This window comes from Panthera tigris, chromosome C1, assembly GCF_018350195.1.
Source record: "Panthera tigris isolate Pti1 chromosome C1, P.tigris_Pti1_mat1.1, whole genome shotgun sequence".
Taxonomy (NCBI): Eukaryota; Metazoa; Chordata; class Mammalia; order Carnivora; family Felidae; genus Panthera; species Panthera tigris.
This window is the reverse complement of record NC_056667.1, coordinates 40,618,624-40,634,249: the sequence shown is the minus strand read 5'-3', so window position 1 is coordinate 40,634,249 and position 15,626 is coordinate 40,618,624.

Genomic DNA, 15,626 nt, shown 5'->3' with positions numbered 1-15,626 from the left:
TCTTGATTTCCATTCAGGTCTTGATCTCACAGTTGGTGTGACTGATCTCCATGCCTGTCAGCACAGAGCCTGCTTGGGATTTTCTCTCTCCCTCTGCCCCTTCCCTGATCTCACACATGCTCACCTCCCCCCCCCCCCCATATAAACATACATTTAAAAAAAAGAAGTTGTTTAAAGTCATAAATAGCTAATAAATAGTGAGCTTAGGTCCATCTGATTTTACATAACCTACATTCTATATTTATACCAACTTCTAACTTGTTTTTAACTTTCTTTTTCCCATTCACTAGGCACATTAGGTAGGCCCACAATTAAATTTATGTGTGGCATAAACTCAGAGAGAAGTGGGAACATAAAGGTTCAAGAGTCAAGTATGAACTTTGAGTATACATTCTTGACAGTGAGGAAAATAAATTGCATTTGGAAAAACATATTTGATGGACTATAATAATGGAAAATATATTCAAGTATAAATGGTTACTTTTTCATGTTCTATACTTTATTTGTTCATAAGGTTTAGCAAATCTTAATTATTGAATAAGTTGGCCATAGATACCACTGTGTACAGTGAAAGTGCTTACACTTTGTTAGCATTACAGCCCCTGCAAAAGTAAGCTCATACATGAAGGAGAAGCTCTTGAATTTTACCTTAATTTGCATGTGGTAGGAAAGTTGGTTTCTTTCCAGAAAGTATTCAGATGTAAGGAAGGGTAAACCGGGTTATCTCATTATTCCAAAGATCATTGTGGAAGGGCCAGAATAGGGCAACATTTTTAGTTTAGATTTTGCACTTGCATCATCCTTTTAAGAAGATTCAGACCTTTCCCTTACAAACAGGGCAAAGGGCTCCTCATGGCAAGCCAGAGGATTTAACTAAAATAGGGTCTTCCAGGAACTCTAGGTCAGGAAATGGTCATCAACACCAAAACTCCAAAACTCCAAAGCCCAGTGGGTGCCAAAGAAATGGAGCAAAAGAAACTTGAGGGCTAAAATTGGTGCCACTTCTCAGGTCTGCAGTAGAGACTCCACTGAAGCCAATCTTCACAGGAGTGAGAGGAGCAGAGGCATTTTTTCAGCGGTTTTGAAGCTTGTTGGGGTCAGCTAGGGAGAGTAACAAGACAAGGCTGAGCAAGTGAGAAGCAGCACGACCAAGACCAACTGCCACTTAGGTCGCTGCTCTTCCTACATCCTGGAGGCGAGGTGCCCACTCAGCCTTTTCTGGACTGGAAGGTGCCTTTCGAGGAAGCTGGAGTCCCGCCACGAGAAGCTGGAACCTCACAGGCGGAAGTGTGGTGTGAAGCTAAACCCTGGAGGGTGGTAAACCTGGGGCAGGGGGTCCAGAAGCTGTAGCCTCACTCTGAATGGTTGGCTGAAGTTAGCTCCAACTCCTGAGTTGATGTAATCTGAGGAAAGAGGAGCAAGCCTTCCAGTGTGCTCCCAGTGGGCTCTTTCGAATCAATTCTCGCAGTCCCCATTTTGTCCTCTGGTTCTTTTGAGGTAACCCGCTAATGCAGTCCACCCAGTGGTGTGCCACGCCCTTCCATGTCCCTGTCCCCGGGAGCTTCTCCTTTGCCCTGCCCCCTCTCCTGGTGGTGAGAATGAAGAGCCTTAAGCTCTTCCCAAGGCTCACGGTATATTCTAGTCACTTGCTATCAGGTTTAATTCAGCAGCGAATAGTAGATTTATTTGTGCATCAAAGTCCTGAGAGAAATTAAATGTTAAAAGTCTGATTTTGTTTTTTACCAACTTTAGTATATTGATTTCAGTAATTTTTTCAACCATCACGTGGCACTGAGCATTTGTGTGTCAAATCCTGTGGAAATGAAATATTTTTTGCTATCACGGAGCATCCAAGATAGGTAAAAATACTTAATTCAAGCATTTCAATACTTCTTCATTATATTAAATTCAATGAGAATTTATTAAACATTTTTGTAGATTAAGCTCTGTGCTAGGTATTGGTCATAGCAAGTTGAATCAGCTTTGGCCTACAGATCTGAGCTCACCGTCTTGTTGGAGGGAAGGGACAGAACACCAAACAATTATATTTAAAGGTGTAAGATGAACCCTGGTAAATGCTACCACAAAAGATTCAGGACAAGGGAATAGAAGGAATAGAAAGAATAGAAGTCTTTGTAGAGGAACAACATGTGTAGTAAGCCCTGGAAGAAGAGAGGTTATGTTTACAAGTAGAGTTCTGACTTAAGGTTTGTATTTTCCAACAGAACTAACTTGAGGTTTCTCTGTTTTTCTCTAATTTTCTCTTGCTTTCTAGTCCATTTTGCCTCCCACCCACCCACAACCCAGTTCTGTTTTCTTGGAAGTAGCCTTGGCCAGGGTATATCACTTACAAATGATAATTACCTCTTATTAAAATACTTATTTCTGCACAAACAGTACTTGTAAAGAAAGAATTTTCATTTTTTTTAGAATTTGTTTTAGCCAAGTCAACAAAGCACAGTTCCTGTGGCCCATCTGCTAGAACACAAAAATAGCCTCAGTATGTAAAAAACAGATGTTTAAAATGGTATTCATTAAAATGAGATTCCACCTGTAATAAAAAACAGAAAGCGGATGCAAAAGGAATGTTGTAAGCTGGCAGTGCTTGCTACTGCCTTCCATTCCCTTCGAAATGTACATTTGTGGGTAAAATCTTGCTAATAGGAATATGCTTCTGGTTTTAATCTCTAGTGATATGGGTTAATAGTAATATTGAAACACAATCACCCTAGACTCATTTGGAAGGTAGCAGTCATTAAAAAACAAAACAAAACAAAAAAATCCTCCAAGGTAGATGCCTTCTTACTAGTGAACAAAATTGTCTTGGGCAGAAAATTAACGACTATCCTATATTAGCAACAGAAATGAACATTTACTGGTTACCTTCTGTGTCAGGTGCTTTAGCGTATATTTTTACACGAACCCTATGAAGGAGATATTATCTTCACTCTATAGATGAGAAAATTGAGTTATATATTAAATAACTGCCCAAAGCCACAACTACATTGGAATCCAAGACTCTTAGATTCTGAAGCCAATATACTTTTTCTACTATTTCATACTGTCTTTGCAACAAGGAAGGCATGTAGAGGTTAAAAACCCTACACTATCAGATGTAGTGTCTGGGATGTAAATCCAGGTTTATCTGATTCCAAAGCCTATGCCTGTGTACTTCTACATATTTTTGGCCTTTGCCTCCAAGTTCATTTAGCCGCATCTATGGAGTGGAGGAAAAGAAGAGAGCATCTAGTGAAATAGGCAGAGCTCTAAGTGATCATTAAGCAAACCCAGACTAGCATTTAGTAACTGTGAGCAATTCAGGAAAACATTAGGCTCGTAAAAATACATTAATCATTTTTTAATGTATGTAAAATGTAGATTACCTTTATTACTTCTTAAACCATATTCTTTCATTCATTAATCCAACAGGTATTTGTTGATCTCTTACCTGTGTGAAACAGGCTTAATCAGACAAAAGTCCCTGTCTTCAAGGACTTACATTCTGGTTGGAGATGATTAAGACAGTAAACAAGATAAATATAAATCAGTGAAATATGTTGCACATTTGAATGATAAACGTTGAACAGAAAGGTAAATCAAAGATTGGGGATAGGGCGCCTGGGTGGCGCAGTCGGTTAAGCGTCCGACTTCAGCCAGGTCACGATCTCGCGGTCTGTGAGTTCGAGCCCCGCGTCGGGCTCTGGGCTGATGGCTCGGAGCCTGGAGCCTGTTTCCGATTCTGTGTCTCCCTCTCTCTCTGTCCCTCCCCCGTTCATGCTCTGTCTCGCTCTGTCCCAAAAATAAAATAAAACGTTGAAAAAAAAAAAAAAAAAAAAAAGATTGGGGATAGGAAGTGTGTGGAGGTGATTTTTGCAGTTTTAGGCAGCATGGCCAAGGAGGACTTTACCTGAAGGAAAAAAGAGAAAAGAGCCAAGTCAATATCTGTGGAGAGTACATTCCAATAGATGGAATATTAAATGCAGAGGCCTTGAGGCCAGTGTGATAGGAAAAGAATATAGAAAAGATAGATATTAAGATGAGGTCAGAGTGATATAGAGAGGGAATTCACATCATGTAGGGTCTTATGGGTCATAATAAAGACTTTGATTTTTATTCTGAATAAGATGGAAATTGTTGAAGGATACTGAACCAATGAATAACCTGATCCACATTTTTTTAATTATGATGAAACATACATAATATAAAATTTATTATCTTAACCATTTTTAAGTATACAGTTCATTAGTATTAAATACATTCACATTGCTGTGCAGCTGTCACCATGATCCATCTCCATAACTGTTTTCATCTTATAGAACTGAAACTCTATGGCTATTAAACAGACTCCCCGTTCTCCCCTCCCCCAAGGCCCTGGAAACCACCATTATACTTTCTATCTTTATAATTTTGATTAATTACCTTATATAAGTGGAATCATACAATATTTCTCTTTTTGTGACTGGCTTATTTCACTTACCATAATGTCTCCAAGGTTCATCCATGTTACAACATATTACAGAAATTCCTTCCTTTTTAAGGCTGAATAATAGTCTATTGTATGTATATACCACATTTTCCTTATTCATTTGTTGGTAGACATTTAGGTTGTTTCTAAATCTTGGCTATTGTGAATAATGCTGCCATGAACAAGAGTGTATAGTTATCTCTTTGAGATGCTGATTTTATTTCATCTTAGGTTATCCGAATTTTTGGCATTTATACACAATACTCTCATTTCTGTAAAATCAGTAATAATGCCCTCACTTTAATTTCAGATTTTAGTAATTCGAGTTGTCTCTCTTTTTTCATAGTCTATCTACCTGAAGGTTTTCAACTTTGTTGATTTTTTTGAAGAACCAACTTTTGGTTTCTTTGATTTTTCTATTGCTTTTCTATTCTCTATTTTGTTTCACTCTGTTGTCATCTTTACGATTTCCGTCTGCTAGCTTTGGGTTCAGTTTGTTCTTATTCTAATTTCTTTCTTTTTTTTAAGCCTTACAGTTTATTTATTTATTTAGAGACAGCACAAATAATATAAAAACAGGGAAGGAGACAAACCATAAGAGACTCTTAAATACAAAGAAGAAACTGAGGATTGCTGGAGGGTTTTGGGGGAGGGGGATAGGCTAAATGGGCAAGGGGCATTAAGGAGGACACTTGTTGGGATGAGCACTGGGTGTTATGTGTAAGTGATGAATCACTAAATTCTATTCCTGAAACCATTATTACACTATATGTTAACTAACTTGGATGTGAATTAAAAATAATAATAATAAAATAATAAATAAATAAATAAATAAATAAATAAATAAAGTGTATTTAGTCTGATATTAGTATAGCCACTTCTTCTTTCTTTTGGTTAGTATTTTTTTCTATACTTTCACTTTCAACCAGTTTGTGTCTTGAGATATCAAGCGAGTCTCTTGAAAATAGCATATAATTAGGTCATGTGTTTTGTTTTGTTTTTATTTTATTTATTTTTGAGAAGGAGAGAGAGAAAGAGTGGGGGAGAAGCAGAAAGAGAAGGAGAGAGGGAATCCCAAATAGGCTCTACACTTAGCATGGAGCCCAATGCAGGGTTCCATCTCATGATCATGAGATCATGACCTGAATGGAAATCAAGAGTCGGGAGCAGCTTAGCTGATTGAGCCACCCAGTGCCCCAAGGTCCTATGTTTTTAATACAGTTTGACAATCTCTGTCTTTTGATTGGGAGTTTAACCATTTACATTTAAACTAACTGCTGACAAGGAGGGATTTGCTTCTGTCATTTCATTCTTTTTTTCTACATGCCATATAGTGTCTTTGTCCCTCATTTCCTGCATTCCTGTCTTCTTTTTTTGTGTAGTTGATTTTTTGCAATGTAGAGTTAAAATTCTTAATTTCTTTTTGTGTATAATCTATGGCTATTTGTGGTTACCATGGGGATTATATTTAACATTCTAAAGTTATAACAGTTTAAATTAATTTATAGCTGCTTAACTTAAATAACAAACAAAAACTCTGCTCCTTTACATTTCCATTTCCGTCCCTTTTGGTTATTGTGTCACAAAATTTCATCTTTATACATTGTGTGCCTAAAACATAAACAATTTTTTAATGCATTGGTCTTCTTAATTATATAGAAAACTAGATTAGAGATACAAACCAAATTTACAGTAATAGTAGCTTTTACATGAATAGTTTTAATTTTTTTAATTTTTTTTAATGTTTATTTTTGACAGAGAGACAGAGCATGAGCGGGGGAGGGTCAGAGAGAGAGGGAGACAGAATCCAAAGCAGGCTCCAGGCTCTGAGCTGTCAGCACAGAGCCCGACGCGGGGCTCGAACTCACAGACTGTGAGATCATGACCTGAGCCAAAGTCGGACGCTTAACTGACAGCCACCCAGGCGCCCCAATTTTTTTTTAATTTTTAAAGTTTATTTATTTTGAGAGACAGCGAGCAAGCAGGGGAGGGGCAGAGAGAGGGGGGTAGAGTGAGAGAATCCAAGCAGGCTCCACACTGTCAGTACAGAGCCTGATGCAGGGCTCAAACTCATGAACCATGAGATCATGACCTGAGCCAAAACCAAGAGTCAGATGCTTAACTAACTGAGCCACCCAGGGACCCTTCTGTGAATATTTTTTTTTATCTTTAAATGCATTAGTCTCTTAAATTATGTAGAAAACAAAAAGTTATATGCCATTGTTACAATAACAGTAGATTTTATACTTATCCATGTGTTTACCTTTATTGAGATCTTTATTTCTCCTTATAGCTTCAAGTTACTGACTAGTGTCATTTCATTTTACCTTGCAGGATTACCTTGAGCATTTCTTGCAAGGCAGGTCTAGTGGTTATGAACTCTCTCAACTTTTATCTGGGAGTGTCTTGATTTCTCCCTCACTTTTGAAGGACAGTTTTGTCAGATATAGGATTATTGGTTGACTTTTTTTCCTTTTAGCACTTTGCTTCTTTTTTCAAAGAATTTATTTATTTATTTTGAATGAGAGAATGGGGGGGGGGCAGAGAGAGAGAGACAGAGAAAGAGAGAGAGAGAATCCCAAGTAGGCTCCCCACTGTCAGCACAGAGCCAGATTTGGGACTCAATCTCACAAATCATGAGATCACAACCTGAGCCAAAATCAAGAGTTGGCTACTTAACTAACTAAGAAACCCAGGCACCCCTAGCACTTTGAATGTATTGGTCCACTGCCTTCTGGTCTCCAAAGTTTCTAATGAGAAATTTGCTAATAATTTCATTGAGGATCCCTTGTATGTGATGATTTGCCTATCTCTTGCTGCTTTCAAGTTTCACTCTTTGGGTTTGGCTTTTGAAAGTTTGATTATAATGTGTAATGGGTTCCTTTGAGTTCATCTTGGAGTTTGTTGAGATTCTTGACTATTTATATTCATGTCTTTCCTCAAATTTGGGAAGTTTTCAGCCATTATTTATTTCAATATTCTCTCTGCCCCTTTGTCTCTGTCTTATCCTTCCGGACTTCCACAATGAGTATCAGTGTCCCACAGGTTCCCTGAGGCTCTGTTCATTTATTTTCAATCTTTTTTCTTTCTGTTCCTCAGCCTTGACAATTTCTATTATCCTGTTTTCAAGTTCACTGATTGTTTCTTCTGTCTGCTCAATCAAATCTGCCTTTGAATCCCTCTAGTGAACTTTTCATTTCAATTACTGGTCTTTCAGCTTTGTAATTTTAGTTTCATTTCAGTTTTTTAATCTCGTTACTGATATTTCCATTTTGTTCATCCATCACTTTTTTGACTCTACACATGTTCCTTTAGTTCTTTAAGCATCTTTAAGATAAGAGTTTTCACATCTTTGTCTAATATATTTGCTATTAAGTCTTTCAGGGACAGATTCTGTTAATTTACTTTTTTCCCTTTAATAGGCTATACTTTTCTATTTCTTTGTACACCTTGTGGGGTTTTTTTATTGTTATTGAACATTGGACATTGAACTGAATAATGTGGTAATTCTGGCAATCAGATTCTCTCCTTTCCCCAGGGTTTGCTGTTTTTTATTATTTTAAAAATAATATTTCTACTTTTTTGATTATTTTTGTCTGTGCTGAAGATCAGCCTGACAAAGTAAGCTTAATGTCTTCTTAAGTTTTTTCGGGGCATGCACAGTCGCTTTGTGATTTTTCTCCATATATTCAATTATTTTTGGATGTACTTGTCTTTAATGTCTGGCTACTGAAAGGAGAAAAGGAAAACATGAGGGTGGGAAAAAAGGGCACTAGCCCTAATTTAATCTCCTGCAAGTCACTTCAGCTGGAGGGGGAGGGGCTTTCAACTCTTGGAGGAGATGTAACAACAATGGCTGCCAGGCTCTTTGTACGGTTGTCATCAGATGCAGCAATCAATACTCAGAGCACAAATCACCAATATTTGTAGGACAGCGTCCTTTTTACCCACCCTAGCTCCCACAAGCTGCGCAAGCTGCTCCAGGAACACGTGTACAGCTGCCTGCCATGTGTCTGGGGGTTGGGGGAAGATAGCTGCTACTGTGCTAAGAGCTGAAATTGACTAAAATTAACTACAATTTACCTGTCCAGACCTTATACTGCAAGTCGGAAACCTTCAACAGACTCCAGAGTTTCAAAATTAGTTACATCAGACAGATTCTGACGGTGCAATTGTTGTCTATGTGGGGAGACAGATTCATGGTGCTTCCTCCTCTGCCATCTTCCCCAAATTCTCTATTATGTTTTAACAGGATCATTTTGGCTGCTGTGCTGAGGATATACTGAAGGAGAGCAAGGAAGGAAGCATTGAACAGTTTATGAAGTTGTTTCAGTAAGTAATCTAGGTGAAATATTCCCCAACAGGAGATTGGAAGGAAGAATAAGACAAAGGTCAGGGTAATTATTCCCCTGTAAGGTGATTACTTCCTTCAAGGTCACTTGGCTGTATCTGTTGCCTAATAGCTATTGTTCTTTTTAAGATACCTAATTCAGTGCCACTCTTTCCTTCGAAACTATAACTTCCTTTTTCTCTTTGGGATAGTGATAGCCTGGCTACTATTAAATTCAGGGTTAATGAACTATCCCTCATGGTTTCCTTGTACCTATATCTTACAAATATTCCTTTGTAAATAAACCTTCACTTAATTATCCTTTTTCAAATGTGCCTTGTGTTTACTGTTGAGACCCTAACTGGTACATGAATTCTTCAGTTTGAGATTCAATGTCTTTAGTTCTAATTAATCAAGCTTGTGAATTAATGTCCACACATTCTATATTACTATTTTTTGAAAATCTATATGATATATCAGTTACTGACAGATGTATGTTAAAATCTGTCATTATTACTGTCATATTCTATGTCTTTGAAAGCCAAGATTCTCAGTATGGAAGAGGGGAAATAAAGTAATATAGAAGACAGAAGAGATCATATGCAAACACTGTAGTATTAAATTTGAATTGGGAGTGTTAGTATGAATGTGTGAGGTATCATACAGATGTGTGTATGCATGTGTACATGTACATATATATGTGTATGAGTTAGTGTGTCCACTAAAAAAGAATAGAAAAATGACTAACCCAGCAATCTTAACACCTATATTCCCAGATTGTAGTCTAGAATGAACATTTTCCATTAGAGCTTCTTAGAAAAATGGCTTAGTCCAGGAAATATGCAAGATGAGCCTAGAACATCTTGTCATACTATATAGCAAGGAAGCTATCAAAGACTACTAGGATCAAATCAAAAGGACACATTATTAAACTTGAAGAAGTTCCCACTGGCCACATATGGAACAAATTGAATTTCAAGAAGGATAATAGTTATAATAGATTGAAACTCATAGAATCCATGAGTTCAAAGTGACAAAAAAAAATTGATCACATTCAGAAATTGATAAGAAACAAATTTGTTACTTGAAGTCTGACCAAGGAAAGTGTCAAGAATTTATCCTGTCTTTTCTACATGAACTATGTCATTTGGTACTCAAATAATAGACAAAGAGAAATATCACTTTAATGAAGTATTTCATCTAATAAAAAATAAAGCTCAGCATTAGAATATCAGCATTTTGGAAGTCTCAGTAAATTAATAGCTGTAAGCATTTGAGAGCAATGGTTGTTAAATCACAACTAGACAGGATATGCCTCTTAACAAACAACCACAACATTTCCTATGGTCTTGCAAATGTGAATGAACCCGAATCTGTTCTAGCCACTGGATCTGACTATCAACTTGTAGGAAATAACAGGAATCAGAGGAACACAATGAATTGTTCCTAGTTTCAAGAATATTCACTTTATAATTCATAAACTATATGTTCATGTATTACTCTTTTTAAAAAATGTTTATTTTGAGAAAGAGAGAGTACGCATGCACACACACACACACACACACACACGTGGTGGGGGGCTGGCAGAGAGAGAGGGAGAGAGAGAATCTCAAGTAGACTCCATGCTGCCAGCACAGAGCTAGATGTGGGGCTTAATTCCATGAACTGTGAGATCATGACCTGAGCCGAAATCAATGGTAGAACACTTAACCAACTGAGCCACCCAGGCGTTCCTCATGTATTACTCTTAATCAGTGTTTTATTTTACAATAAAAAAAGAATAAAAACCTCCCACCAAGCTTGGGAATTGCTTATTTTTTTTGTAGTTCTATTTTTGTCATGTATAAATGCATGCCATATATATATAAATGATGAGAAATTATATTTATATGTATGACAATTCATATATGAATTTATGTTTATATGTATGACAGTTTTTTAGGTACATGCAACAATTATTTAGAATTATTAAACTTTTAACTTTTGGTAAATTATGTTGTTATCCTCTATGTTGTTAATATTTTTTTCCTTGAGGGGCACCTGGGTGGCTCAGTAGGTTAAGCATCCAACTCTTGATTTCAGCTCAGGTTGTGATCAGTTTGTGAGATTGAGCCCTGTGTTGAGGTCCGTGCTGTCAGCTTGGGATTCTCTCTCCTCTTTCTCAGCCTCTCTCCCCACTTTCCTCTCTTTCTCTCTTTCAAAATAAATAACCTTTAAAAATATATTTTCCCTTGAAACCTATATTTATATTAGTATAATGATACTAACTTTCTTGTGGTTAATATTTTCCTGGTATATCTTTGACCATCTATTTAGTTTTTAATCTTACTCTATTCTTTGGTTTTACATTTGTCTCTAGTAAACCAGATATTGCTAGATTTTTTTTCACCCAGTGTATCAGTGTTTGTCTTCTACCTGAGCTTTTATATACTTTAATGTACTCCAATTATTGATATACTTGGATTTGTCTTATTATCTTACTTTATGTTATCTCTTATTCCGTTTTTCTGTTTTCTTTGCAACTTCTGAATTTTTTTCATTTTACTTTTTTACCCACTACTATTTCAGAAAGTATCTCTAATGTATTAGTAGTTACCTTTTATATTTTTATGTTTATACTTAACATATCAAAGATGAAAATTAGGAGCTCCTGGGTGGCTCAGTTGGTTAAGCATTGAACACTTGATTTTGGCTCAGGTCATGATCTCTCATTTTCTGAGATCGAGCCTTGCGTGGAGCTCTGTGCTGACAGCATGGAGCCTGACTGAGATTCTCTCTCTCTCTCTGCCCCTTCTCTGCTCATGCTCTCTTTCTCTCTCTCAAAATAAATAAATAAACTTTAAAAAAAGATGAAAATGATTTAATATGTTTATCCTTTTCCAAATAACATAGAGAGTCTGAATACTTCAATTAATTAATTATTTTTGCTCTTATCATTATTTAATCTAAATATTTGAGTGAAAGATATTTGATTTTATTCTATTAGTAATACAAACATAAAGACAAAATACAAACGAGCTTTTTTGGAACAACTGAGTCAGTACAATAATTTAGATCAAACCTTCCTGACTTAATGTTATTTTTTCATGTACTTCTGCTTTTTTAAACCCTCATGATATTGTTATTATTGTTAAAAATGTTTGCCAACACCATTTGTCAAAGAGACTGTCTTTTTTTTCATTAAATTTTCTTTCCTGCTTTGTTGAAGATTAATTGCCCATATACTTGTGGGTTCATTTCTGTTTTCTAATTTGTTTCATTGATCCATGTATCTGTTTTTGTGCCAGTATCATGCTGTCTTGATCACCACAGCTTTGTAATATAACTGAACAGCAGCATGCAAAAAAATGAAATTGGACCACTTTCTTACACCATATACAAAAATAAATTCACAATGGATTAACAACCTAAATGTGAGACAGGAAACCATTAAAATCCAGGAGGAGAACATAGGCAGTAACCTCTTTGACATTGGCCATAGCAACTTCCTACTAGAGATGTCTCCTAAGGCAAGGGAAACAAAAGCAAAAATAATTTTTTTTTATTTTAAAAAATAATTTTATTTTTAAAAATAATTTTATTTTAAAAAATAATTTTATTGGGACTTCATCAAGATAAAATGCTTTTGTACAGCAAAAGAAACAATCAACAAAACTAAAAGGCAACCTTTGGAATGAGAGAAGAAATTTGGAATAACGTATCTGATAAAGGGTTAGTATCCAAAATATACAAATAACTTAAAACTCAATACCCAAAAACAAACAATCCTGTTAAAAAATGGGCAGAAGACATGAACAAACATTTCTCCAAAGAAGACATCCACATGGCCAACAAACACATGAAAAGATGCTCAGCACCACTCATTATCAGGGAAATATAAATCAAAACTACAATGAGATATTACCTCACACCTGTCAGAATGGCTAAAATTAACAACACAGGAAATGACAGGATTGGCAAGGATACAGAAGAAGGGGAACCCTCTTATACTGTTGGTGGAAATGCAAACTGGTACAGCCACTCTGGAAAACAGTTAAAAATAGAACTACCCTATGACCCAGCAATTACACTGCTAGGTATTTACCCAAAGGATACAAAAATACTAATTCGAAGGGATAGTGCACCCCAATGTTTGTAGCAGCATTTTCAACAATAATCAAATTATGGAAAAAGTCCAAATGTCCATCGACTGATGAGTGGATAAAGAAGATGTATATAAATACAATGGAATATTACTCAGCCATCAAAAAGAATGAAATCTTGCCATTTGCAGTGACATGGTTGGAGTTGGAGAATATTATGCAAAGCAAAATAAGTTATTCAAACAAAGACAAATACCATGATTTCACTCCTGGAATTTAATAAACAAAACAAATGGACATAGTGGGGGGAAAGAGAGCAAAACCAAGAAATAGACTCTTAACTATAGAGAACACACTGAGGGTTACTGGAGGGGAGGCAGGTGGGAGAGGGGCATGGGTTAAATAGGTGATGGGTATTAAGGAGGGCCCTTGTGATGAGCACTGGATGTTATATGTAAGTGATGAGTTACTAAATTCTACACCTGAAACTAACATTACATTGCATGTTAACTAAAAACTTGGAAAGAATAAAAAATCAATATTTGGCTAGAATTACCTTTTTGGATAAGAATTGCTTATTATTCTTTTTAGGTTTAGGATTATTTATCCCTTGCATATTCATCTCACATTTCACAGAACTTCTATCTGTGATTACTTCCTACTTGAAAATTTTCTTTCAGAATTTTTTTTACTGGAGATCTGTTTGTAACAAATTCTTTCAATTATTGTATGTTTAAAATTATCTTTAGTTCATATTTGTTCTTAAGTGATATTTTCAACAAAATGGCTATTTTGGTTGAAGCTTACTCTCTGTATTCTCATTCAGCTTTTATTGCTAGCGTTAATAAGTCAGCTATCAGTCTAATAGCATTCTTTTCATAGGCATATGTTTTTTTCTCTCTGGCTAATTTTTAAGATTTTCTTGGTCTTATATTCTATTTCACTATAAGATATGAAAGTAAAGATTTTCTATTGATAGTACTTGGTGTGTGTTGGGATTCCTGAACTTGTAGGTTCGTGTCTTTTATAAGTTCTGAATAATTCTAAGGCATTATTTTTTAAAATATTGCTGCTTCTCCACTCACTCTATCCTCTCCTTCTGACACTAATTAGTCCTTTTTTAATCTATCCTCCATGTGTCTTAATCACTATCATTTTTTCCTGTAGTAAGTGTAAAATAATTCCCTGAAATTCATCTTTCTAATCTTCATTTTGAGTATAACATTTCCATTTCTAGGAATTCAGGTTTTTTCCATATTATGTTTGTTGTTCTAAAAAAATAACCTCTTTCTCAACTATTTTCTTGATTCCTTCTTTTCAAAAAATATATTGAGCATGGATGTTTTATGTTATGTTTGTAATGATTCTGAAGTCTGTGGATTTGATTCTGCTACCTGTTTTTATGCTGGCTCTTATAAATGATATTTTGTTTCCTTGGGTGTTTTATGTTTGTTTGTTTTTTTATGATAAGGTTATATATTTTTGAATTTTATCCATGAGAATTCTTTGAAGGCATTCCAAGGAATGTGTATTTACTTTGGCGAGACATGCAGCAGTAGTAACAGATGGGAATGCCTTATTTATTTAACTTATTCTTGTATTTTGCTTTGAAATAATATTAACTTACAAAAAGACTGCAAGCACAGTACAAAGAACTCCTAGAAATCCCACTAAAGCTTTACTGACTGTCCCAGTAATGTCTTTTATAGCAAAAGGATTCTTGTGGTCAGATTTCTTTTATTCTCTTTCAATATAGAAGAGTTCCTTAGTCCTTCTTTACTTTCAGGATCTCAACAGTTTTGAACATTGCAGGAGACTTATTTTGTAGAATGTCTTTTTACATGTTCCTGATGTTTCTTTATAATTAGATTTCTTTATAATTAGATTCGGGTTATGCATTTTTGGCAGGAACATAAAAAAATCATTCTTGGATTTTTAAATTACCTCCCATTAGGTAGTACACAATGCTGGTTTGTTCCATTATTGGTGATGGTAACTAATATCATTTGAATTAGGGATCATGTTTTTCACCATTATGATTAATAAGTAGTTTGTTCAGAGATATTTTGAGTACCTTTCAGCTTCAGGTCCACATTTCATTACCTGCTCTGTAAGATGGAACTTGAGCCTGTAACATTTCTCTTTTGCCTGATGATACAATGTTAATCTTTGTCAGGACAGGGTGCTGGAGGACACTAAAGAAAAAAAAAAACTGTTTTTTCTTCCTGGTTTTAGTATGCTTTCCTCAGCAGTCTTCTGTAGTAAGTGGCTTCTGCAGTGTGTGGTAGCCACTGCATGTAGTGACCATCAGCATTTGATATCTTACCATTAATGGCTTCCCTTGGCCCCCTAGAAGGCAACTTTCTGCACAGTGTGAGTTCTACCACTGAGGCACTTTCCTAAATGACTCCCCCTGGTACCTCAGTGGGCCACAGCTGCACCCTTTCCAATGAGGGCTAGATCAGAGCATGGATGGAGAGCTTTTTCAGATTTGCTCCTTCTGCTTAGTCCTGGAGGTAGTTCTGCTCCCTGTATCTACTATTCTAGTAATCTTTAGAGTTCTGTTTTGCTTTTGTTAATTAATTCCTTGTTAGGAGGAGCCAAGATGGTGGAACAGCATGGAAGCTTTTTGTGTGTCTCATGTCCATGAAATACAGCCAGACCAACACTAAACCATCCTACACACCTAGAAAACTGATTGGAGGATTAACACAACAATCTGCACAACCTGAACCACAGAATTCAGCAG